Source organism: Lycorma delicatula, chromosome 2 (genome assembly GCF_047948215.1).
Source record: "Lycorma delicatula isolate Av1 chromosome 2, ASM4794821v1, whole genome shotgun sequence".
NCBI lineage: Eukaryota > Metazoa > Arthropoda > Insecta > Hemiptera > Fulgoridae > Lycorma > Lycorma delicatula.
The window spans coordinates 238,028,794-238,055,477 of NC_134456.1; the positions used below are offsets into that span (position 1 = coordinate 238,028,794).

Here is a 26,684-nt window from a genome sequence, read left to right on the forward strand (position 1 = left end):
CGAGAATAAGTCAATTATTATCCCCAATGTAGTTATAAATTTTGTTGCAATATAAATAGGAAACTTACAGGTACATCATTTTTCAACATAGTCCCCTTGCATTTCAGTGCACTTGGTCCATCGTTGCACAAGCTTCCTGATGCCCTCATAAAAGAAGGTTTTCGATTGAGAGGAATGCACCGCTTCTTTCACTGTTTCGTCCGAGGTAAATCGACGGCCCCTTAATGCCTCTTTGAGTGGACCAAACAAGTGGTAGTCAGAAGGGGCAAGATCAGGACTATAAGGAGGATGAGCTGGTATTTCAAAGTTGAGTTTCAGCAGTGTGGGCAGCAGTATGTAGACAGGCATTGTTGTGCAACAACACACCTTTCGACAGCAGTCCTCAGCGTTTGCTTCGAATTGCAGGCTTCAGCTTGGCAGTAAGCGTCTCACTGTAACGTGCACTGCTTATTGTTGTGCCCCTTTCCTCATGATGTTCCAGTACTGGGCCTTGTGAGTCCCAAAAAACCGTAATCATCAGTTTTCCTGCAGATGGTTAGGTCTAGAGCTTTTTTTATTCAGGGTGAATTTGGATGTTTCCATTCCATACTCTGCTGTTTACTCTCCAGCTCGTAATGATGGATCCATGTTTTGTCACCAGTGATGATTCTGTCTAAGAAGATGTCCTCTTCGTTACCATAGTGTTCCAAATGTTTTTGGCAGATGTCCAAGCGCGTTTGTTTATGCAACTGTGTGAGTTGTTTTGGGACCTATCTTGCACAGACTTTATGAAACCCAAGTCTGTTGTGGATGATTTCATAGGCAGAACTGTGACTAATTTGCAGATGATGTGCCACTTCATTGATAGTTACTCGTCTGTCTAAGAAAACCATGTCACATGCACGCTCAATGTTTTCCTCATTTGTGGCAGTAAATGGCTCCTTCGTCGTGTGTAACACTTGTGCGACCATTTTTTACTTTTTCAATCCATTCGTAGACACTACGTTGCGGCAACGCAGTTCCCGTACTGTACTGAAAGTCTTCGATGAATTTCGGCCCCTCATACACCTTCCGATCACAAAAAACGGATCACTGAACGTTGCCCTTCTTTGGTGCAAACAGAAAGTGGAGCAGCCATGGTTAACAACAGGGCAGTGATATTGGAACTAACCTAGCAGCATCAAACCTGCACAGACATAACAACAATTAAACCATGCATGCGTCATCTACGCAACATGACAGTACTACCAACATAAACAAAAATGTAACTAAATTGCAGATAATAATTGATTTACCCTCATATTTAGGGTGTATGTATGTTTGTTCAACCATAGCAGCTCAATGGCTGAATCAATTTAGATGTATGAGTATGACCACATTGCAATCCTTGCATTAGTGGGAGTGTCATAGGCTATATATAAAAGTATATATATATATATTTATGTAGAAATGGAGACTTGCTGCTTGAAGTACAAACTTTAATTAATTGTGAACTATGACTACCTGTCACTGTGTGTGCTGGGTTTGAACTGAATGATTCAAATCAATTGAATGAATAATATTAAATAAATTAAATATATCTGTTTAATAATAATGGGCTTTTTGTGAGGACTGTGTTATTAAACAGTGTATTTGTTAGTAGGTTAAAGGCTAACCTTTGCATGCATACATTCTTTTTCTAACAGTTCATGGTTACTTGGAATTGTTGTTATATTTTCACAACCAATCTTCTGATTTTCAAAATCCAAATGTGGTGTTTACTAGTATAATACAAAATCATGATGAAACCAATCCAGAACCAAAAAGAAACAGTGTTTTTCAGGAATGTTTTTTCCAGTAGTTGTATTTTTTAATGTTTTCTCATACTAAAAAAAAAGGAAGGTAATTAGTGAATCAATGTGATTGCTATATAGCCTACATAATTTTCTTTATTTTTTTTACTTTATGATGCTGGACATTCTTTTTTAGTATTTTAACAAGGAAAATGAAGTGATTTATGAAAAATGTCAGACCCTTGCTGTAAGTCGGAACTCAAGACTAAATGATCTAGTTCATTCATCTAATCATTTTGTTAAACAACAAATGATTTTGAAAAAATTAAAAATTAACTGCTACATCACTTGGTAAAAATTAAATTTTTTAAGCAGTGGAAACATTTTTTAAACTAGTTCTGTATTTTCTGTGATTATCTAGGTAGAACAGTAAACAATCACTTTATAATAAATCTATAGATCATTGAATATGTTATGTATTAAATGCATGAAAACAATCTACGTAATATGTATCCATGACTAAATTGTATTTGTCATTGATCTGTCAAGTTACGTAATTTAGTCACAAATTTAACTTATTATAGATATATCTGTTTCTGTTTAAAACAACAACTCCATGAAGTGAATACACTTGATGTTGTTTAACTTCATTGGTGTATGGGAATCAATTTATTAAGTACTTCATCTTGTAATTGATGTTCTATTGTTACTTCAAAATATTCCTTTTTCAAGATGCTACTTGGTGAGGTGTTTCAAATGTTGTCTCATTATAATAATGTAAGGGAAATTTAATTCTTTTTAGTTTTCATGTAAAATTTATTTCTAAATTTTAAATAATTGAGAAAATTAATTATTGGTAAAATAAGCATGTTATATTTGGTCATAAACATTTCGTTATGTATATTTATTGGAATTATGTAATGCACAAATTATCTTCTTATTAATTAACAAAATATTAACATAATTTTACAATTAAAATTCCCTTTTATTAATATTTCCTGGAAATGAATTGGTCTGAACTAAAACTGTTCCAGACTGTGTTTTATAATTTAAAAAAAATAAATTTGAGTTTACCCCAAAAGAAAACCAAAATTAATAATGACTGCCTTTATGGTATATGTGATTGAGTGCTTGCTTTCTTTACTGAATATTCTGGAGTCTATTCTCAAATTAAGTCTGGATAAGTGATAAAATTAAAAATTTTAAAAACCCATGAATTGTTTTGAAGAAACATATCTACTATAGCACCCCCTGGTGGCTTATAACCGTAAAAGTAATCTAAGAATCTGCTCTGAGACAATACCTATCTAATGCAATGAGATGATACCTATGTAATAAAAAAAACTGCATAAAAATCGGCCCGGCCGTTTTAGAGAAATGTATCTACTGCAGTGCTCCCTGGTGGCCTATGACATGTCTAAAAACCTCCTCTGAAGTGATATGTATGTAATGCAAAAAACTGCATTGAAATCAGTCCAGTAGTTTTTGAGGAAAATGGTTACACACACACACACGCACACACGCACGCACGCAAACACACACACTGACACACAAAAATACACACGCACAGACACACAAAAATACACACACACAACCTCTTACCCCAAACACATATACTGTCTTTGTTCCATTGTGGGTAAACATGTTAAGATAAGCCACCTCAATGCATTTACTAATTACCTAAGTAGGGGATACAACTAAAAAAACATTTGATAGGTTAATAAATATAAATGAAAAATTTTTATTTTATTATAAACATTATATTCTGCAGTAAAGTAACTGAAATATTAAATATAAATGAAATGTTCTGAATGTTTTTTAGATTTGAATTCATAGCCTTATTACTTTAATATTTAGGTTTTTATTATATTTCATTAAGCCCGTTCATGAAAATTAATAGTTTCTTTGCAAACCCAAACAGCAGTATTTAAGACATTTAATTTATTGAGTTAAGTTATATGATAAAAGTAAATTATTTTAATGTATTAAAATGTAAAAATGTTTAATTTTATTGTATATGTTTTTTCAAAAACTATTATTTTACAAACATAATCAAATGCACGAGAAAGAGAGCCTTATTGTGCTTATATTGCTATTTTTAATAAATTACTGAACAATTTGAAAAAAATCTTCTTACCAATTTATTTAAAATACAATTAAAAAAAATTCTCTTTTACAGGAACAATTTTACTCTATTGATAAATTTTTAAATAATATTAATTAAACAGTTAAAAGAAATCCCTGAATTCGTTGCATCTCATTCATGTACAATATACATACAAGTATGCAAATAATTTTCATTAATTTCCCTCTGATTTATGATTTATATTTTGTTTGGTTGTTTCTATTTATATCTTCATGAATTTACCTTAACGATATTTCATGTTTTTATATTCTAAATAGTTAATTTGGAGTATAATTGAATCAGTTTTATATTTTTTTAATTAATGTGTATTTTGTGATGCTGCTCTAATTAAGGTTTTACCACGGTTTCCCCTGATTCATTCAGGCAAACGATGGAGCAGTTCGTTTTTTGTTTTTTAATGGAATATAATTTCTGTATAATAATGTATTATAATGTATTTTTATGTACTAATCAGAATAAAAGATTAATTTCTTTACTTACAGGAACAAGTAAATTTCTTAGTTTGTACATTAATTAATTTATAAATTTATTTTTTGGCAATGTTGTTAGTTTTGTTAAGTTTATCAGTTTTATATAAGTATTTGTTAGTTGCCATAACCAAACAATTGCAGGTGACACTATAAGAAATCCAACCCAATCCTAAAAATTATATAATAATTACCTTACGCTTATTATTGGCCAAATCTGGCTTATAAGAGAACGTGGATTTTCTATTAACATCTATAATGTAGAGAAGGGGGTCTCAAAACTACGGCCTGTGGGTACCACCAATGTGGTGTGTGGACATGCCTGGTATCTGGCCTGCCATAGTTTATTTTGATTACATTGCAAAATTTACAATGTAAGTAAATCATACAAAATAATAATCAGATTTTTATTTAATGACCATTTAAGAAACACAATAACCAACATACATAATGAAACTGAACATTTATCTGTAATTAATGATATGATATTTATCCTAAAAATTTACAATAAGTGACATACATAGGGAATTCAGATAATGAAATTAAACATTATAATTATGATTAATGAAATTTATGTAGCTGTAACTTTCCATTGATAAATGTTTGCAGTTGTGGATCAAGTTTACTACTAGAAATTATCCACAAAAACTTCAAATGCTCATCAATTCATTTGGATCTGTAAATATTTTTTGTATATTTTATTTTGAAGAATATTTTTTCGCACAGTTAAGTAGTGCTGAAGGTGGAAAAAAAGCCACAAATAAATTTATATAACTGATCAAACTGTGTGAGTGGAAGACTTAGAAAATTCCATCAATGATAACTTTAAATAGTTTTCTTTAAAAATATCTGTACAATGCAAATCATTCATTACCATGTGAAGTTCTGGGGAAAAGGTTTTGTCGGGTTGTTTTCATGTTGTGATTTTCGTGTTTATGTTTGGCTTTAGTTTTATGATTGTTTTAAGTTTGCGGCTGTGTAGCCAATAGGGCTGTGTTGTTAGTAAGGCTTCTGTTCTAGCAGTAATAAAAAAATAAAAAAAATTGGTCGTATAGTATGTCATTGAGTCGTGTTGTGTCATATCGGTGTTATATTTCTTCATGTTCCTGTTTTTCATGATTTGATCTCTTATTAAAGTTAGAGTGAACCAGTTTTGGAGTCTGCACACCCTGATGTTATGCCTACTGGTGGTTCCGGGGCGTGTAGGAGTACTCCTTGGGGTGGTTTCAGTCGGTAGTCTGCTGGTGGCGGTTGGATAAGACCATCAGCAGGAGTAAATGCATTCCCACCTCCTAAAAAAAAAAGGCCCTTGGGACAGAGGAGAACTCAGTGTGGCCCTTAGGTTAAAAAGTTTGTAGACCCCTGATGTAGAGCATTACTTTCTTGTGAAATAGAATACAATTAAAGTGATGAATAACTGAAGTATTCCTAATTATGTATGATTATCATGAAATGTTTAACAAAACTGATACTGGTTGCTTATGTACATTATCATCTATTTTTATAGTTATCTTATTATTGTAATAAAGTGAGCTTGAGATTCAACTTAAATGGTTAAATAAATTAAAACAGTTCTTCTACAAATTGTAAAACTATTTCTAAAATAGATTATTTTTATAAAGACTTTTTCTATATAAAAATTTATTTCTTCAGAAAAAAGTGAATTGTTTCATACATATGTTTCAACATAATTTATGTCGCATTAACGTTAATATTTCAACTTTATTCAACCATAATTTAAAAAAAAAATTAGTTTGAAGTTTTCATTAATTTTTATTCATACCATAAAAGTCATAGGTGACCTAGTATGATAATAACAAGTTGCTTGTGGAAACCTCATATTCATTCTTAAGAGAAACAACTAACATCTCTCGTTTAATAGGAAAGTAAGAGTGAAGTCATTTCCTGTTAAGTTTTTTTGTTGACCTAAATATATCATTCCATACAATCATGCCAAGTCCCCTTCAATGTAACTGATATTCAGTTCATAAGGCATCACTCTATTCACTGTTGGATTTGATTGTAGTAATCTAAATTATTAAAAAAAGAATTAAATTAAAAAGAAAGTAAAAGTAAAGGAAATTCTGGCTAGAGCCACTTGTATCAGGTGATTCATTTGAATTACAGCCATAAAAAGATTGGTACAGATGATTAATGTATCTCTTTTTAGTAGTAAACAATATTGAGTGGAGACAGTAGACCCTTATTGAGTAGAGACAGTATATTTCTCTACTTAGTATGATGAGTAGGAAGATCAATATGATGCGAATGATATTAGATACTTTTTATTTGTTCCTAGATTTTGAAACATCTTTTTCAGTATCTCCATCAATATAACTAAATCACATATACATTTAAATTCATTATAAAATTTTTACCAAATAATTGTTACAAAACAAAAAGTGTAATACAAGATAATGATAAAAGAAACAAATATAAGATGGAAAAATTAAAATAAAGAATAAAAAATTTCAGAATCTGAAGTAAAATGTATTAAGAAGCCTGAGGAATTTTCATTTTTTGTTTATTATCTCTTAGTAAAAAATATGGTCAACTAATGCAATTTTAAAAATACTAATTGATGGAGAATATATATTGTATTTAGGAGTTGAAATATAGAGGCAAGTAGCGTTTTTCTTTTTTTTCTGTTTAGCCTCTGGAACCACTGTGAAGAATTACTTCAGAGAATGAATGAATTACTTCAGAGGATGATATGTATGAATATAAACAAAGTGTAGTCTTGTAGAGTCTCAGGTTAACCGTTCCTAAGATGTGTGAGTAATTGAGACTCAACCACCAAAGAACAGCGGTATCCATGAGCTAGTATTCAAATCTGTATGAAAGCCGTTACTAGGATTTAAACCTTAAAATTATTGTCTTCAAAATCAGCTGATTTGCAATGATGAGTTCACTACTAGACAATCCAAGTCCGAGCAACTAGCTGAAACTGAAATTATGAACTGTAAAGTAAAACTCTAGGTTCTGGAATGAACTGATGTCATAAGTGTAAAATTTTGGTGTAGGTAATTGGGATTCTTGTCTAAAACCATTGGTTTGTAAGCAAATTAATTTGTTTCCTTCAATGTATCATGATTGTTGCATAAACCATAAAATAAATAGCAAATGCAATAATTTTTTAATAATTCATTTCATTCCTCCATTAAACCATTATACAGAATACTGAAATCATCAAAGAGGGATGTAATAAAAAACAAAATTTATTTTCCACCATATCTTCTCTAAAATTCCTACCATCAATTTTCTCTCCTCAAAATCATATTGCTTTGTTTTGAATTGCCTTATAAAACACTAAGCTTTTCTTCGTTATTAATTATTTATTACATCTATGTACAATTCCTGTTTAATGTATAAAGTCATCACTTGGAAATCCCTCAAATTTTTAACTCGTTTTTAAGATATAGAAGTGGGCTGTCAGATCACTATCTGTCACTCGTAAATATGAATCATCTGAACAAATATTTAGAAAATTAAATATGTTAAATTAAATGAGCATTTATATTTTATATTTATGTATGCGCAATCTTTGTTGCACATACACTGAGGCAACAGTGGCAACAGAGGCAAAAGGCTGAGAGATGCTTTTTGCTGTGGTTTTGAAGATGACTTCATATGTCATAGGTACGTGGCAACTGCAACTGTCTCACGGTGAGTGTCTTCCCCTAAGAGGTCAGGATGTGCAATATTTGATAAAAAGAATAGTTACTTCTTTTTAAAAAATAACCATATTTACTCCTACAAAAACAGACAATGAACAATTTTTGTATAAGCCAAAGTTTGGCTTGTGAAAAAGGGCCTGATTTTTCTTCTATTGGTATTTTTAATAAATTATTAAACCATTTTGAAAAATCTTCCTATCAATTTATTTAAAAAAACAATTAGAAGATTTATTTTAATAGAAATAATATTACTTTATTGATGAATTTTTAGGTAATAGTAACTTAAAAAAAAAAATAATACATAGGAATAATTAAAACCTGATTTTTCTGCATCTGTTCAACATTTTCATAAATATGTGCTCAAAATAATTTTCAATACTGCCTTCTGAATTGAGAATTATTTTGTAGTAATTTTTTATATTTAATGTATTTACCTTAACAATATTTCATGTGAATGCAATTATTACTAATATGAATTTTAATAACATCTGTTTTTTATATTTACAAAGATTTATCTTATAAAGATGTGATCTATACGTATCATTATGTACTGATGTGAATAAAAGATAAAAAGATTTATTTACCAATTTTAATTCCTAGCCATCTTGTTCTAGGTCTGCTTCTCACTTTTCTCTCTTCAGTTTTCTCATTAAACATTGCTCTACTTTCTAGTATTATTTGTAAATAACTTATCCAACTTTATATTTAATGTGATTAATATATCCTGCTCTCTATACATTTCTTCTAGCTCCAGATCAGTTTGTATGCCCCATTCATCACCAAATCTTACAGTACTGAAGAAAGATACTTCTCAAAATCTTTGTCTCCTATCTTTTTCATCAACTGCCTATTGCTGTTGTCACAGCTCATATTTCTTATATATACTTTGGAAACATGATTTCTATTTATATTTTTTTAGGGCAGATTAGCATCTATTCCTGATATCCTTGCTAGTTTTCCCCTTGTTCTCTCTTAATCTGCCGACATATTTCTGCTTTACTTTCAGTTGTCTTATTCCTAGCATTATCTTACTAATAATGCTAGCAAGAAATCTTACCCGTTAAAAGATTTTGTATGCTTATTATTAAAGGAAGTGTTGTTATCACAGTTTATGGTTAAATGAATTTAACTACTTGCTCAAAAATTACCGTTGAAGAAAAGTATAAAGCGTGCAGATAAGAATGAAAAAGTTATATTTAAAAATATTTGTAAACAGTTTTAGTGTTCTGTTCATTAGGAAACAAATTTGTCATTTCATAATAATTATCTAAAGATAACTGAGAAGCTGTGGACTTTGGATATTCAATAGCCAATGTAATCTTCTCTAATTTCTTTTAGACTTTCTTTTTTAATTTTGTGCTTCCTTTTATAATTTATTATGACTGTATGATTAATTTGTGAAATTGTAATTCAGTAAGTATTATTACTTTTCAGCAGACAGATTTTTAAATACCAGGTAAGCTGAATTTTTTCTTTTCTTTCTTGTGTTTTTTTTTATCATCTTTTCTTCCGTGATGATTCTGTGACAGATCAAAAATTAAATTTTAATTCTATTCCTAAACTTTCATATAACTATCTAACTTATTTATGATTAGTGAAAGATGAATTTATGAATGGAATGAAATATTTTTTTGTTAAAAATTGTTTTAGTCATTTTATAAACATTTTTGTACCATCGTAGCTATTGATATTGTACGGTAATTTCTCCATGAATTTTGATTTTACATAAATGATAGCTAACATTTAACAATGTCACATGAACTTCTTCCCGTAAAACATAAGTTTTTTGTGTTATAATTATGTGTTAATTTTTTTACTTGGCCCCAAAAAAATTATTTGAGGGGGTAAGAAAAATGTATGTGACCGAAAATGGGGTCAAAAAATTTGGGGTGGGGGTAGGGGGTTAGGGAAGGTTTTGGGACGAATTTATGTCCAGGTAGGAAGGAAATCGAGTGGGTAGTTCTCGAGATATTAGTAGAAATGTAATTCCCTATTAAAACAGCCAGGAGGACTTAGAAAAAATCTCTACTAGTACGACGGTAATACGAGAGATTAATTACAAGTCCTTGTTTACTACAATAAACACGCATGTATGAGCCTGTGTATTAACTTAGAAAAGTTTCGCTTAGAAATATTATAATATTATACTATTATAACCTCAATAGTATATAATGAAACACTCTAAAAAAGTATCTTCTACTCACTCTTCTGAATCGCATGTAAACTCAGTTTATACTTCTTCCCTATTGATAACTTAAATCACTTCAACCCCTTATAAAAAGTAAATTATAGCTATTTTAATTCACTGAATAGTTTGAAAGCTAAAAAACACTAATAAAAAAGTAATTCCGTGTCCAAAACTCTTGAAATTTTCAGATCTAGTCCATTAACCATAATACTTTAACATCCAATTAACAAATCAATGAAAATACCGAAAAAATCTATCAAAAAAGCGACAAAACGCGGAGCAATAATAAGACGTCCTCACAGTATGAGTATCCAAACTCGACTCAGTATGAGTAACCAACAGTAACAGTATGTTACATGAGTAACCAAACCATTGTTAGTTTGTACGACTTCAAGTGCACTCGTTTACGTAATACGCACCAAACAGTTGTTTCTTGAATGCCAGTCTCACGTGACGCACGTCGAGTTGATTTCTTTGGACTATCTGCAGAGCTTTCTCTCAGCTGTTCCACAGCAGCCTAAGGAATGCGTGGGCGTCCTGGTTATTTTGTATGTTTAATAGAACAACCTGTTTAAACGAAGGTTTGGTGCCAAGTAAACTGTATGTCTAATAAATGCCTCCCACCGTACTCTCTACGAAAATTATGTTGAACTGCAGTTATTGACTGCAAATCGTAAAACCAACACGCTTAGCGAGCACGTTTCGCACCAGTAAGTGTATCCATTTTTAACAACACTGGTGCAGCGCTGGTGACTGAATTCAGTACTAATGAACTCTTTTCTTTTTCCTGTTTAGCCTCCGGTAATTACCGTTCAGATAATACTTCAGAGGATGAATGAGGATGATATGTATGAGTGTAAATGAAGTGTAGTCTTGTACAGTCTCAGTTTGACCGTTCCTGAGATGTGTGGTTAATTGAAACCCAACCACCAAAGAACAGCGGTATCCACGATCTAGTATTCCAATCCGTGTAAAAATAACTTACTTACTTTACTAGGACTTGAACGCTGGAACTCTCGACTTGCAAATCAGCTGATTTGGTGTACTAATGAGAACTACATGAGTCAAAACTTGATGTGCTTTGTTGTGAAATGAGACCTCAACAGTATCTGTAAGTTATTTAAATGAATTTTTGTATGCCTTTTTGGTTGTGAAGTCCTTTTTGAATCACCCCTTACTACGATCAACGTATACTAACATGAATATTGTTTTCTTGTTTGTTATATTTTCTTTTTATAGCTTAAATGAAATTAGATTTATTTTCATTTATTATTAAAATTCACTGATTAATATGCTGAATAATAATAACTTTATCTGTATCTAAAAAAAATATTTTATCTGTATTATATAATTAGCAGTTTACAAGTGTTTTATCATTTCCATAAATAAATACCTGATAATTTTGTTAATCATTGATGGTAGCTCATTGATATATATATATATATATATATAAATTTTAAATGGAAAGGCTACTCTTATGTGACAAAATTTTAAAGAGCCTTGAAAAACAAAACTTCTGATGTAAAACATCTTCAAGGTATGAAAATCCTAAGCAAAATTCTGACCATTTAATATTTTTCACTGCTAGTTTTAAATGTAATCCACAGTAAGAGTCTTATACTGAAAATAGATTTGTTTTGATGTACGAGTATTTTAAAATTTTATTTTTTACTGTTTCACTATTGACAACTGTTTAAGAGATATTAAACAGGCTGTGAAAAACATAAAATAATTCATTAAAAAACTAATTCATTAAATAACTCTTTCTGTGGTAATTAATATAAATCTATGGTTTATGCCACAAATCTCTAAAATTGTCCCAAAAATATTCATGGTTTACTGATTTTATGCTTATTTTTTTTAAATGATGATTTATTTTCCTAATTTATAGGTTTTTACGTGTAGGGATAATCATACTACGTCTACAAATGTCAATATTACATAGTTGCTACTAGCCATTTTGGTTGGAGTTGTAACTCGAAGTTTTTTCACTGCCCTTTAAAATGATGTGTCCTAACCATATTCTTTCCATTTGAATGACGGTTTGGGGTCTAGTTGGTTTATAAAAAAAAAAAATTGTTTTGAAATAAAAATCTTCCCTAAATTTTATTTCTCTATGTTTAATCCAGCTATTTTATTGTAAAATTTGTGCAGATTTTAAGAATAAATTATTTTTATGTGCACAAAAGAATCCAGTAAGAATATAATACATTATTATAATATTAATTATTTTAATGCCAATCTCCATGGCAGAGTAGGTAGCGTCTCGACATTTCATGCGAAGGTCCCGGGTTCGAATCCCGGTCGGGCATGACATCTTTTCATACGCTGCCGATTTCCACCCGGGCTAATGACCACAGCTGTTGATGCTCCCTCTTTCATTAAAATAACAGTTATTTAAATATAAACAGATGAATTAATGTACGATAATTCATTAAATATAAAAAATTACTACAAAATAATTCACAATTCAAAAGGGTGTATTGAAAATTATTTTTAAATATATTTTAATTATTTTTTTTTAATTTTTTTATTTTTTTTTTTGTCTTCAGTCATTTGACTGGTTTGATGCAGCTCTCCAAGATTCCCTATCTAGTGCTAGTCGTTTCATTTCAGTATACCCTCTACATCCTACATCCCCAACAATTTGTTTTACATACTCCAAACGTGGCCTGCCTACACAATTTTTCCCTTCTACCTGTCCTTCCAATATTAAAGCGACTATTCCAGGATGCCTTAGTATGTGGCCTATAAGTCTGTCTCTTCTTTTAACTATATTTTTCCAAATGCTTCTTTCTTCATCTATTTGCCGCAATACCTCTTCATTTGTCACTTTATCCACCCGTCTGATTTTTAACATTCTCCTATAGCACCGCATTTCAAAAGCTTCTATTCTTTTCTTCTCAGATACTCCGATCGTCCAAGTTTCACTTCCATATAAAGCGACACTCCAAACATACACTTTCAAAAATCTTTTCCTGACATTTAAATTAATTTTTGATGTAAACAAATTATATTTCTTACTGAAGGCTCGTTTAGCTTGTGCTATTCGGCATTTTATATCGCTCCTGCTTCGTCCATCTTTAGTAATGTTACTTCCCAAATAACAAAATTCTTCTACCTCCGTAATCTTTTCTCCTCCTATTTTCACATTCAGCGGTCCATCTTTGTTATTTCTACTACATTTCATTACTTTTGTTTTGTTCTTGTTTATTTTCACGCGATAGTTCTTGCGTAGGACTTCATCTATGCCGTTCATTGTTTCTTCTAAATCCTTTTTACTCTCGGCTAGAATTACTATATCATCAGCAAATCGTAGCATCTTTATCTTTTCACCTTGTACGTTGAACGCGACACAGATAAATCGTGTGTTTTTATTTTTTCTTTCTTGTACGAAGCAAAGGAAGTATTTCGGAAGTAAATTTCGGTTGTCAGACTCCAACGGAAGTATCCATTTTGACTAGTTTCGGCATGACATCTGTACGTGTACGTATGTATGTGTACGTAAGTGCTATGTATCTCGCATAACTCAAAAACGATTAGCCGTAGGATGTAGAAATTTTGGATTTAGCACTGTTGTAACATATAGTTGTGCACATTCCCTTTTCATTGCAATCGACTGGACCAAAAGTATCCAAACAAGCCCAAAATCTAAAAAAAATTGAATTTTGGATTTTTTCTTAACCGCAATAGTAAGCTCTCATCGAGAGCTTTTCTACGATATGTCATAAGCGGTGCTTATTTTCATCGGTTCCAGTTATATTCAAATAACATTTTAATTAATGAAATATTTGGATCTTACAAGAAGGTACATCGGTTCGAATCCGATTTCACCTCCTTTTTTTAACTTTTTTTTAATTTAATATATAATGATTTATTAATAGTTATTAAACTCTGATCGCAATAAATGTTTAATAATAATTATTCAATAATAATAATAAAAAGAGAAAAAATATCAGAAGTTATTAATGAAATAAAATTTGATGTACTTTACATTTTAATTGAAATTTTTACGGAGGTTTTACAGAGGTAATTGTTAATATATCAGTATATTTAAATTTAAAAAAAAAGTAAAAAAATGTATATGAAGTCAGTCGGATTCGAACCTGTCTACGGTGTATCTTAAAAAGTCCAAAATCCAAAGAAACTTTGAATTTTGGACTATTTCTTAATTGCAGTAATAAGCCCAGTAATAAGCAGTTATGATTGAGAGCTTTTCAACGATATATCATAAGTGGAACTTATTTTCATTGGCCCCAGAGTTGTAGCCAAATAAAATTTTAATTAATGAAATATTTGGATCTTACAAGGAGAAGGCACATCGGTTCGAATTCGACTTCCTTTTATTCTTTTTTTATTTTTTTTATTTAATTTAAATATATTGATTTATTAATTAACCTCAACCTATTGATTAAACCTTTTATTAACATTTGGTTGTTAAAAAACTTTTACAATAAATAATAACAATAAAAAAAAATGTGAAAAAAGTTATTAGTGAATTAAAATTTTACGTACTTTTCATTTTAATTCAAATATTTTTAGAGGTTAATAATTATTAATAAATCAATATATTTAATTTAAAAATAATATATGTATATGAAGTCTGATTTGAATCGATGTCTGTATGGTTACGGATTCGACACGTTCGCACTTACACCATATAACTAATTGAGCGATGTGAAACAAAATTAATATATAAACTAATATAAAATACTGATACGGACACCACAAAAAATGTGATGGAATGTGGTGTCCACCACAATGCAATTTTGTAACTGGCCACTTTATTGAAAAAATTAAGAGGATCGTATCTCACTTTCAAATGAAATAAATTTAAATAAAATGCAGAAAAAATGTGAATATATAATTTAATAGGCGTACAAGGAATTCATGTGGTGTCCATATCAAATTTTTTTATACGTTGAACGCGATACTGATGAATCTTGTTTTTTTAATATTTTTTTAAATTAATATTATTTACAAACTCATCGGCAGAGAAATATATAGCAAAATATAGAAACCAGAAAGTAAGACTCACATTATTACGGGCTTAGCCTAATTATGGTGAGATTTAATTTTATATTTATTTTGTACCAAGGAATTTAGTTTACATGACCACTGTCGCATTATCTAAAAGTTGTTTTTACATTTTGAAGCTTTACCATTAATAAAATAATTAATATAATCATGTTTTGAAAATAAATGCAGATTTAATATTTAAAAAATTAATATTTTAAAAAATTTTAATGTTAATAGAATTATGGAGATTTTTTTTTAAAGGCACTCTACGTTTTTTTAACGTGAAGGTCATTTCTTATCTTATGTTAATTTACAACTATTTGAAATATAATTTTTATGTAATCAATATGTCAATAATAGATAGAAAACTTATTTACGTTTTTATTTTTATTAAAAAAAAAAATATATGTCTGGTGTTTATAAGCTTTTATTTTAATTACATTAGAATTTACCATTTTATCATTTATTTAAATCGATAAAATTTTTTTTTATAATGATGTAAATTTTCGGATTACAAAAAAAATAACGGTAATAATATTAATAATGATGTAAAATAAAATAAAACATATTGCTGGTTTTTTTTTATTGATAAACTACATTTGTTCTGTAACGCGTGTAAAGGTCACTCGGATATTTATTTAGGAGGCTCGTCTACAATGTCAACAGATACACCAATGAGACGTGAGTTACAAAAATAGCATTCGTAGTTTCTGTGAGGCGGCAGTATCTCCTACGCTTTAATTACGTCCCTACAACCGGTACTACGCTGTACTAATTTCATAATAATATTCATTAGTTTTCCTTGCTATTATAGTAGTTTTAATGCTTTTGTTTATAGTTTCTTGAAGCGAGTTACAAATTAAAATTGATATATCTTACCAAAGTAAGATATAAACAGACAAAGTACGAAAAAAAGTTAGATTTATAAAGTTTGTTTTTTGTTAAGGACTTATTTAGAAAATAGAGGGCTTCTTAAAAACACTATACTACTTATGGTAAGGAAATTTTAATTAACCGATAAAAATATAATATAAAATAGCTTTAGTTTTAAAATATTGAAAAGCGATTTACATTATCAAACGGTCAAATGTCACTTTGAAATTAGTAACATTCTGCAATACACAAACGGTTTAAAAAAAAAAGAATATATTTATAATTATTTTTTTATAGCGATAAAAAATAACAGTTTAATTTGACCCTAGTCTGTTTTCTAAGAATTAATCAAATAGTTTATATGAAATAAAACTCGTAATTTGGATTTTAAGGAAAGCTCTGTCGAATGTAATGCTAACGATACAAGAATTTTAATTTTAAATTTTAATATTTTTCATTTATTATTACTTTCCCGTCTAGATAGCGCTGTAACTCTAGAAGGGAAAGATCGGTCCAATTTGGGTATATCCGCTTTTCACCGGATCTTGACGTTTGACACTTACAGAACCCAAAAAAACCGGACGTTAATTGTTCGTATGTACGTTTATGTGTTCGGTGTTGGCCTCTAAATCACCTTATATCCCCAGAACTACTGGACCGATTTTGATCAAACCTTTTCAGACAATTTATATATATGGGACATTGATGCCATTAAATTTTCAATATAAAAGGTCAAGCGGGTGAGGCTGTAGAGCAAGGTCACTCTCATTATCTTTCGCCTAATCAAGGTCATAGTTTTCATACGCACATTCTTTAACTATTAAAAAAAATTTGCAAAAAAACTTTTGCAAAATAGCATCCCCACCCCAAAAAATGCTGTTGTAGTCGTTTGCAATGCTGTGACGTCACAGGTGAACGGTAGAATTAAATAAATGAATAATATTTAAAGTGTAACAAAGTAACTCGGTCTCGCTGGGTCTCGAACTCGATCGCCCAGTCGACTCGGTACGTGGTGCGTTAAGCCTTGCGGCTATACCAGTCTGCCAACCGTACAAGCGAAATTTGTTTTATGTAAGTTGTGAAATTACATTAATTTAGTTAGTAAAAAAACTTTTATCGCACCGGAAAGCCTGTAAGTAATAAATTTTGAATTTCTTGCAAACGGTACGGGTAGAGATTTTCTTTTCTAAGTATGTGACAAACCAGTGCTATTTGAAATTCGTCTAGTACTGTGTTCCGGGGTACCTTGAACTTATCGAACTACGAGGGATATCCAGAAATAACTTACATTTTAGTATTATAAAAACAAACACTACTGGAAAAAACATTTATTACATATAATTTGAAAACACATCCTTTTTTTTATCTTCAGTCACTTGATTGTTCTGATGTAGGTCTCCAAGATTCTCTACGTAGTACCGGTCGTTTCATTTCGGTATACCCCCTACATCCTACATCCCTAACAACTTGTTTTACATATTCCAAACGTTGCGTGCTTGCACAATTTTTCCCATCTACCTGTCCCTCCAATATTAAAGCGACTATTCCAGGATGCCTTATTATGTGGCCTATAAGTCTGTCTTTTCTTTTAATTACATTTTTCCAAATGCTTCTTTTTTCATCAATTTACCGCAACACTTCTTCATTTATCACTTTATCCACCCATCTGATTTTTTACCTTTTCCTATAGCACCGCATTTTAAAAGCTTCTAATCTTTTCTTCTCGTGCACTCCGATCGTCCAAGTTTCACTTCCATATAAAGCTACGCTCCAAATATATACTTTCAAAAATCTTTTCCTGACATTTAAATTAATTTTTGATGTAAACAAATTATATTTCATACTGAAGGCTCGTTTCGCTTGTGCTATTCGGCATTTTATGTCGCTCTTGCTTCGTCCATCTTTAGTAATTCTACTTCCCAAATAACAAAATTCTTCTACCTCCATAATCTTTTCTCCTCCTATTTTCACATTCAGCGGTCCATCTTTGTTATTTCTACTACATTTCATTACTTTTGTTTTGTTCTTGTTTATTTTCACGCGATAGTTCTTGCGTAGGACTTCATCTATGCCGTTCATTGATTCTTCTAAATCCTTTTTACTCTCGGCTAGAATTACTATATCATCAGCAAATCGTAGCATCATTACCTTTTCACCTTGTACTGTTACTCCGAATCTAAATTGTTCTTTAACATCATTAACTGCTAGTTCCATGTAAAGATTAAAAAGTAACGGCGATAGGGAACATCCTTGTCGGACTCCCTTTCTTATTACGGCTTGTTTCTTATGTTCTTCAATTGTTACTGTTGCTGTTTGGTTCCTGTACATGTTAGCAATTGTTGTTCTATCTCTGTATTTGAACCCTAATTTTTTTTTAATTTTTTAATTTTCTGGTGACCCCTTCCTTAGTAGTCCCCACCCGGAGATCCGAACGGGGGACTAGTTTACCTCCGGAATATTTTACCAAGAAAGGCGCCTCCATCATTGCTATTCGAAAATGCAGAGAGCTACATTTTCTTGGAAAAAAAGCAGCTGTAGTTTTCCATTGTTTTCACCTGCGCAGTACTCAGAGGACTGAGTGATGTTGATATGGCCGTTTAAGTCATCCTGACTCACGCCCCTAACAACTACTGAAAGAGCTGCTGCCCTCTTTCAGGAATCATTCCTTAGTCTGGCTCTCAACAGATACCTCTCCGATATGGTTGCACCTTCGGTCCAGCTACTCTGTATCCCTGAGCACTCAAGCCCCCTCACCAACGGCAAGGTCTCATGATTCATAGAGGAGGTTTTGTACGTATTTCTCAAATAAATTGAAAAACTTTTTATATCTGTGGTTGAGTTTTTGTATTCGTCTGCCTCTCGGTTTTTCAGCCAATCAGTGATACCTTCCTGAAGCCCCTCGTCGTCATCAAAGCACTTAGTTTCCAGCCCGTTTTTTAAGTGAGGAAACTAATGGTAATACTACACCTAGACTACGCAGGATGATCGAAAATTTCCTAACCAAACTTTTCTAAAAGTTCTTGAGTACGGTGAGCCGTGCGCGATATGCGTTGTTATGGATGAAGAAAATCTAAGGAGTAAATATCCCGCGCCTCTTGTTTTGGATTGTTTTCAGTATCTTTTTATAGGGTCTCATCATAAACCTCTGCATTTATCGTAGCGCTACGCTTCACGAATTCAATAAAAATTATCCATTTTCTCTCTCAGAAAATTGCTGTTCTGAAAGATATTTTAGAGCCCGTCGTGCACAAAACTTACGGTAACCCTATCTTTTGTCACAACTTCATGCAAAAGGCTACCTTAAATTTTTGGAAATTGTAATGAAAGTTCTGTAATGGTAAAGCGCCGATCTTTTCATCAACTTTTGCTACCGATTCGTCAGACAGAACACTAGGTTGGCCATATCGTTTTTCATCGTGAATATCTAAGCAGCCATTTTTAAACACGATATACCAATTCATGATAAACCTTCACTCGTTACATCTTTCCCATATACATCATTATAGTTTCCGGTAAATTTCAATCGGCTTGTAGTTTTTTACCAAAAGATGTCTAATAACCAATCTCAATTCACAACCGGCAGGATTTTGTGTAATGGCACGCATTTTAAACGCTTGTAAAATCATCAAGACGCGTTACCGTCCTTCACATGGTGCAGCTCGATGCGTACTGAGTCACGACTATCAGGTTGGGGCCGCTACCTCGACTCCTTTGCCAACAACAGTTAGACCAAAGTATCCAAAGTTACTTTTTGGATAACCTTCTTATATTCTGTTTTTGATCGACATGATCTTGTTCTTAACATTCAATGGAATACAAACGATGGAAAAAGAACTATTTCTGGGTAAATTCTGACATATTGAAGAAAAGATTTTCAGTTTTGAAATCCTTCTGTTATTAAATCTTTCCTTGATAATCACGATATGTGTCGGCATTACAATACCCGTAAACAAAAATTATGTCTACTTGCCCACCAGGCTGGTTAGTTTTAACTCGTCATCGTAAAAGCAGTTAAATTCTAGTAAATGTTAGTTACTTTCATACGGATTTGAATACTAGATAATGGATACCGGTATACTTTGGCGGTTTTTTCCCTCTACTTAACCCGCCCTTCTAAGGCCGGACCCGCTTTTCCAGCATAAATCGGCCCTGGGGGGAGGGTCACTGCCTCTAACACCCGAGTGGCCACACTGGGCCCGGCTATGCCGTTCCCAGCAAATTTCAGTTGGCGACGTTACTTACTAAAATTTAATTAGAATTAAATTCTTTAGAGATTTTTTTTGTTTGTAAAATGTTATTTATTTACTGGCAATTTAACGAAGTTTTATGTAAAATCTAAAAATAAATTATGTTTCTCAACTTTTTTTTTTTTTTTTTTTGTTTTTAGTAATTTTCAGAAGTATTAGAAATACAGTTCTGGAAGGTTTTATTCAATTTTTCAGGTATATTAAACCATTTAATTTAAGTTCCATGAATTTCAGTATGACTTTATTTTACTCTTGAAAAATAAATTTTGAGTGAAATCTTTCGCAAGCTGTAACTTGAGAACAAAGTGATTCCTAATCCATGTTTATATGAGCGTTTTCTTTATTTCCACTTTTGGAAAACGCACTGAATTTCTTTCTTTCTTTGTATAACATTGTACATATATATAAATTGAAACACACACACACACACACACACACACACACACACACGCACACACACACACACACACACACACACACACACACACACACACACACACATATATATATATATATATATATATATATATATATATATATATATATATATATATGTCGGAGAGGCGAGGAGATTTGTCAGGGATTCAACGTTTTGTGTTTCACTCATCTTCACCATTACAAGTGGAGAATATATAAGATTATAATAGAGTTCAATTAATAAAAATGAGTAGATAACTCGTACAATGAAATAATTACAAATGATAATTATCACTTATCAATAACTCAGTAGTACACGAATTATAATATAAGATTAATTTAATTTAGAATTCAAATAATATTAAAACAACTTGCGATAGACCGAGGCTCAGGGAAACAACGAATTCGCGATCACCAGGACGTCCGCTCGATCTGGGTTCCAAAGCAAGACTACCCTTTCTCCATATTCTCAAATAATATACCTACTGCATATTTCCTTTTCTTTATTAATTTTATGATACCCCTATCGTCCTGGGATCCCGACTACGTTGACAACCATGTGCCTACCTAGGCCTAAGCCTACCGCAATAAAACAATTTAAACCTTATTTTACAAAACATTACTAGTAATAGTACATTTCTTAAAACTACTAAAAATACAGATATTCTAAAGAATATTCTCATCGTTTTGTCGGAAGATACTCCACTGTACTTTATTCTCCGACATATATATATATATATATATATATATATATATATATATATATATAGGTGTTTCAATTTAATCGCAACAGGCGATTTTCTCGTAAAACACGCGCATTACATAATAAAAAAATGACCTAAACAAAAGTTATTCAGATTAGAAGGGGGACACCTGATGGTGATTTTTGATTTGACCTTGAACTTATTTCAAGGTTAACGCGATTCTTTTAAATGGAAAGACCTATTTTTGATCCCCACTAATGAAAAGAGCAGAAAATTTTACATTGAAATATGTAGTCACACATATAACCTTGGACTTTTTTTGAAGGTCATACGGGTAACCATCAGAGATAGAGATACTGTTACACGATAATGTAAAGTCATTTTTAATCACAATCCTGATAAATCAATTAACTGTTTGTCAACATATTTATCAGCTATTTGTGTGCGAAAGGACTACTAGGTACTATTTAAGATTTACCTTCAAAACTATATAACGGAAAGAAAGAAAAAAAGCTATTCCTGAATCGGTAATTATAATATGAATGCACAGTAGAAAATTTATAAATAGCCCATATATAGTAGTTACATTAAAACAAATGTGTGTTCGTGAGAGAGAGCGCGCGGGCACACTTACACATACAAAGAATACATACATCCATATTATCTACATGCCTATTTAAAATGTCAATGAACTAAATTTATCATTTCATAATAACTTTATTAGGTTTTTAATTCATTCTTATAATCAAACGATTAAATTCTGTGAAATAATTTGAACTATTTCTTATTTAATAATTATATTTATTGTCTCTTTGGTTACGTTTTATTATTTGTAACTGCTTTGTTTAACGTATTGTATCTTAAAATATATCGAGTGGCATTCTTTCTGATTTATAGAAAATGTAAGATTATTATTTGTTAAATATAATACTATAAGTTTTCTAAATCTAATCAAATTAAAAATAAAAATTTCGGTGATTTAATTTTGTTACAAAGCAGCTTTGAAAAATTTTTTTTTTCATAACTTGAAAGTTTAATGAACTGTTGTATACACCTACGTAAATGCATTTCGTATATAGATGCGCATGCACATATAAATATAATTTATACATTTTTTATGAAAAATGTTATTCGTAGTAAGATTAACTTTTCCTAATAACAATAGTTATAATAATAAATATTCCAATGTTATTTACATCAAATTGTTCTTAATGAATCCTCAGAGTTATAAAAAACCATTTCATTTGTCAGTAATGACCCCCGAACAGACGACACTTGTGGAACAGACTGTGAGAAGCCGAACGACGCCAAACGCCGTATTTTTAGTACAAGATCTTTTCAGTACATACTAAGTCGTGCCTTGTGAAACAGTTAACTCGTCGTTCAATGGTTTTTACTTTCTGGCGTTAGTTAATAAAATTAAAATAATATTTCGAAGTGTATTAAGAAAAAAAGTGGTTATTAATTTTTTTTTTTAAATTGGGAAACTTTTATAATTAGTTATTAATAAAAAGAAAAACGTATTATTTAAATATTAAATGGTGAACAAATGATATCAATTAAAGTTTCTGATTGTCGTAAAAACGTGATTATAGAACTGAATTGCGCACTGCAAATTCCATACTCAAAGTATCATTCAACAAGTTTCAACAAATTCCACTGACAGTATCATATTTATTATAAATAAATAAAAATAATAATAATAACGAATATTGGCTAAAAGAATTTGGTAAGTATATGAAAAAGAGTTTATTTTAAATAATTAATTAATGTCTGTAATGTATGACGTTGCGGTTCTTAAAACGCAATTATTTATATAATATTTGGTACGTATCTTTAAAAGATTTTAAGTTTGTCACCAAGAAACTTTTATTCATTATTTTCATAAAAAGTTTTTTTGAAACCTGTTTTAATATTAAGTGAAACATATTTTCTAATAACATTCAATTCTTGTTGTAATATCACAAAAAAAAAAAAACAAATTAACATAATATTTGAAACATTTGGATGTCTTCTTTAATTATCAAGAGTTTTTTCTTTTTAGAATTTCAGCTGTTTTCATACGAATTTTTTTAAAATCAACATTAAAAATATTTATTTATATAATAGATAAAAATAAAGTTATAATAACATTTTATTGATTTATTATAAACAGCAAATTTTTATTTTATATTCTGACGTAAATACGTTTTAAAACTTATCAATAATTTTTTTCAGATGTTAAATATAAAATGAACTTTTGAATTATCATGTTTAAAATAAACGTTTTATTATTATTTAATCATATTTACAAATTTGAATAGGGTGTTTATTGTAATTCTATAATTTGTTTAGCAACTAGTGAATATACAAAACGTTTTTTGTATTTTATTAAAGCTTTAATTTCCTTTTTGTGTCAATTAGTTCTATATAAAATTAATCGAATATTTATTAAAAAAAAAACTTAACGTTATGCAAGATAGTGCACGTTTTGTGTGTATGTTTTTTTTGATATTTTTTTCTTTCAGAGCAGTAATCAACATTTATTTTAGTTCATTATTATACAGTAGCAATTCATATGTTGGTTGAGGTCAAAAAGGACATAAGTTAACTGATTCATTAAATAGAATTGTACTAAATGATGCATTTTTAAATATTATTTAATAATAATAATACAAATAAAATATTGTATTCACAAACACTCTATGATAATGAAACACTTATATAAATTAAAGAGATTTTAAAATTATTTCTATTAAATTCGTATATACTAAAAGAACTAAAATATATTCGGTAGCTGAATGGTGAATTCATCGTTGTTTAATTTAATTATTATATCTACAGTTTGAAGATTAGGGTTGAAATATATTCCTAGTTAAAGATATAATTTAAAAAAAATGTTTTCTAAATAATTATTTAACTGGTGTATTTAGGGCTTAATTAATGCCACTGTCTTAAGATTAATCCGATCATCAAATTCCAAAATACAATAAAAATATTTTAAAAAATCAACTTTTATATAAAAGCGAATTAAAACGTTTTAAAAGCTATTAAAAAAAACCGTTTTAAGTACGGAATATTTTTTAAAGTTTTATAAAATGATCAAAACCTTGAAAAGAAAAATCTGATGAGGACACCACATGACTTCCTTGAACCGCTATTAAATTACATAAAAATTTATTTCATCAATAACTTCTGATATTTTTTCATATTATTTTTTTATTTTTATTATTGAATTACTATTTATTGTAAAACTCTTTTTACAATCACAGATTAATAATTATTAATAAATCAATATATTTAAATTAAAAAAAAAATAATAAAAGTTAAAAAAAAACAGAAATAAGGTTGAATTCGAACCGATGTTCCTTCACCTTATAAGATCCAAATATTTCATTAATTAAAATTTTAGTTATTTATAACTCTGGAACCAATGAAAATAAGTACCACTTATGATATATCGTTGAAAAGCTGTCAATGAGGGCTTATTACTGCAGCCAAGAAAAAGTCTAAAATGCAATTTTCGTTTTTGGATTTTGAGTTTTTTTCGAAACTTTTAGTTCAGTCGATTGCAATCAAAAGGGGAAGTGCACAACTAGATGTTACAACAGTTCTAAATCCCAAATTTCAACATCCTACGACTAATATTTTTTGAGTAATGTGAGATAAATCCATACGTACGTACGGTTGTCACGCCATAACTAGTCAAAATGGATTCAGGGATGGTTAAAATGGATATTTACGTTGAAATCTGAAAACCGAAATCTTTCGCGATCACAATACTTCCTTTACTTTGTACAAGGAAGAAAAATTTTCTCGGATATGAAATAGCAATATTTTTACCAAACTAACCGGAAGGTAATGTTTGTAGAATAATTATGTTTGTATCCCTGTTACCCTAAAACGGTTGAACCGATTTTAATTAAATCCATTTGATTTAATATTCATTTGATTAGTATGGAAAGTTTCATCTTAATATTTAGAATGTCATTATAAGATCAGTTTGAAGAAAATAAAATGGCGGATAATATAGTCAAAAGTATGGAAACCCTTCATCAACTTTAAAACCGTTCCAGATAGAGTACTGTAACTTTCAGGATAAGGTATCGGTCAACAACTTTACCTTTTGACAAGAAATAGAATTTGAACCCCTTCTTAAGGAGTGGCCCAGGGGTAGTAACTCAAATATTTTAAATGGTAATACCCTTTGTGTGATCGTAATTTTAAAGGTCTTTATTAGACAAAAAAAAAAAAAAAAAAATGGTATAGATAAAAAATTGGTGCGATATCTGTACTCAAAATGGTGGCGGGATAAAATTTGGTTTTTGAAAAAAATTACATTCGTAATTTTAGGAAGTGTTATCGCAAATAAATTAATTTATAAAAATCTGATTAGATGGATATTATCGAATAAATTTATTTAAAAATTTTTTTTTTTTTTTTGTCTTCAGTCATTTGACTGGTTTGATGCATCTCTCCAAGATTCCCTATCTAGTGCTAGTCGTTTCATTTCAGTATACCCTCTACATCCTACTTCCCTAACAATTTGTTTTACATATTCCAAACGTGGCCTGCCTACATAATTTTTTCCTTCTACCTGTCCTTCCAATATTAAAGCGACTATTCCAGGATGCCTTAGTATGTGGCCTATAAGTCTGTCTCTTCTTTTAACTATATTTTTCCAAATGCTTCTTTCTTCATCTATTTGCCGCAACACCTCTTCATTTGTCACTTTATCCACCCATCTGATTTTTAACATTCTCCTACAGCACCACATTTCAAAACCTTCTAATCTTTTCTTCTCAGATACTCCGATTGTCCAAGTTTCACTTCCATATAAAGCGACACTCCAAACATACACTTTCAAAAATCTTTTCCTGACATTTAAATTAATTTTTGATGTAAACAAATTATATTTCTTACTGAAGGCTCGTTTAGCTTGTGCTATTCGGCATTTTATATCGCTCCTGCTTCGTCCATCTTTAGTAATGCTACTTCCCAAATAACAAAATTCTTCTACCTCCGTAATCTTTTCTCCTCCTATTTTCACATTCAGTGGTCCATCTTTGTTATTTCTACTACATTTCATTACTTTTGTTTTGTTCTTGTTTATTTTCACGCGATAGTTATTGCGTAGGACTTCATCTATGCCGTTCATTGTTTCTTCTAAATCCTTTTTATTCTCGGCTAGAATTACTATATCATCAGCAAATCGT

At 30.3% G+C, this 26,684-nt stretch overlaps 1 protein-coding gene and 1 long non-coding RNA gene across 2 annotated transcripts in view; one reads left to right on the forward strand and one right to left on the reverse strand.

Moving 5' to 3' along the window:
* Nucleotides 1-26,684, reverse strand: part of LOC142319786 (uncharacterized) — an 88,189-nt gene that overhangs the window by 53,314 nt on the left and 8,191 nt on the right. The window lies entirely within an intron of this gene.
* LOC142319785 (facilitated glucose transporter protein 1-like) overlaps nt 22,826-26,684 on the forward strand; it is a 291,657-nt gene continuing 287,798 nt past the window's right edge. Inside the window, exon 1 of the mRNA XM_075357465.1 lies at nt 22,826-23,218. The gene's annotated coding sequence lies outside the window, so the exon portion shown is untranslated. The remainder of the gene's footprint in view (nt 23,219-26,684) is intronic.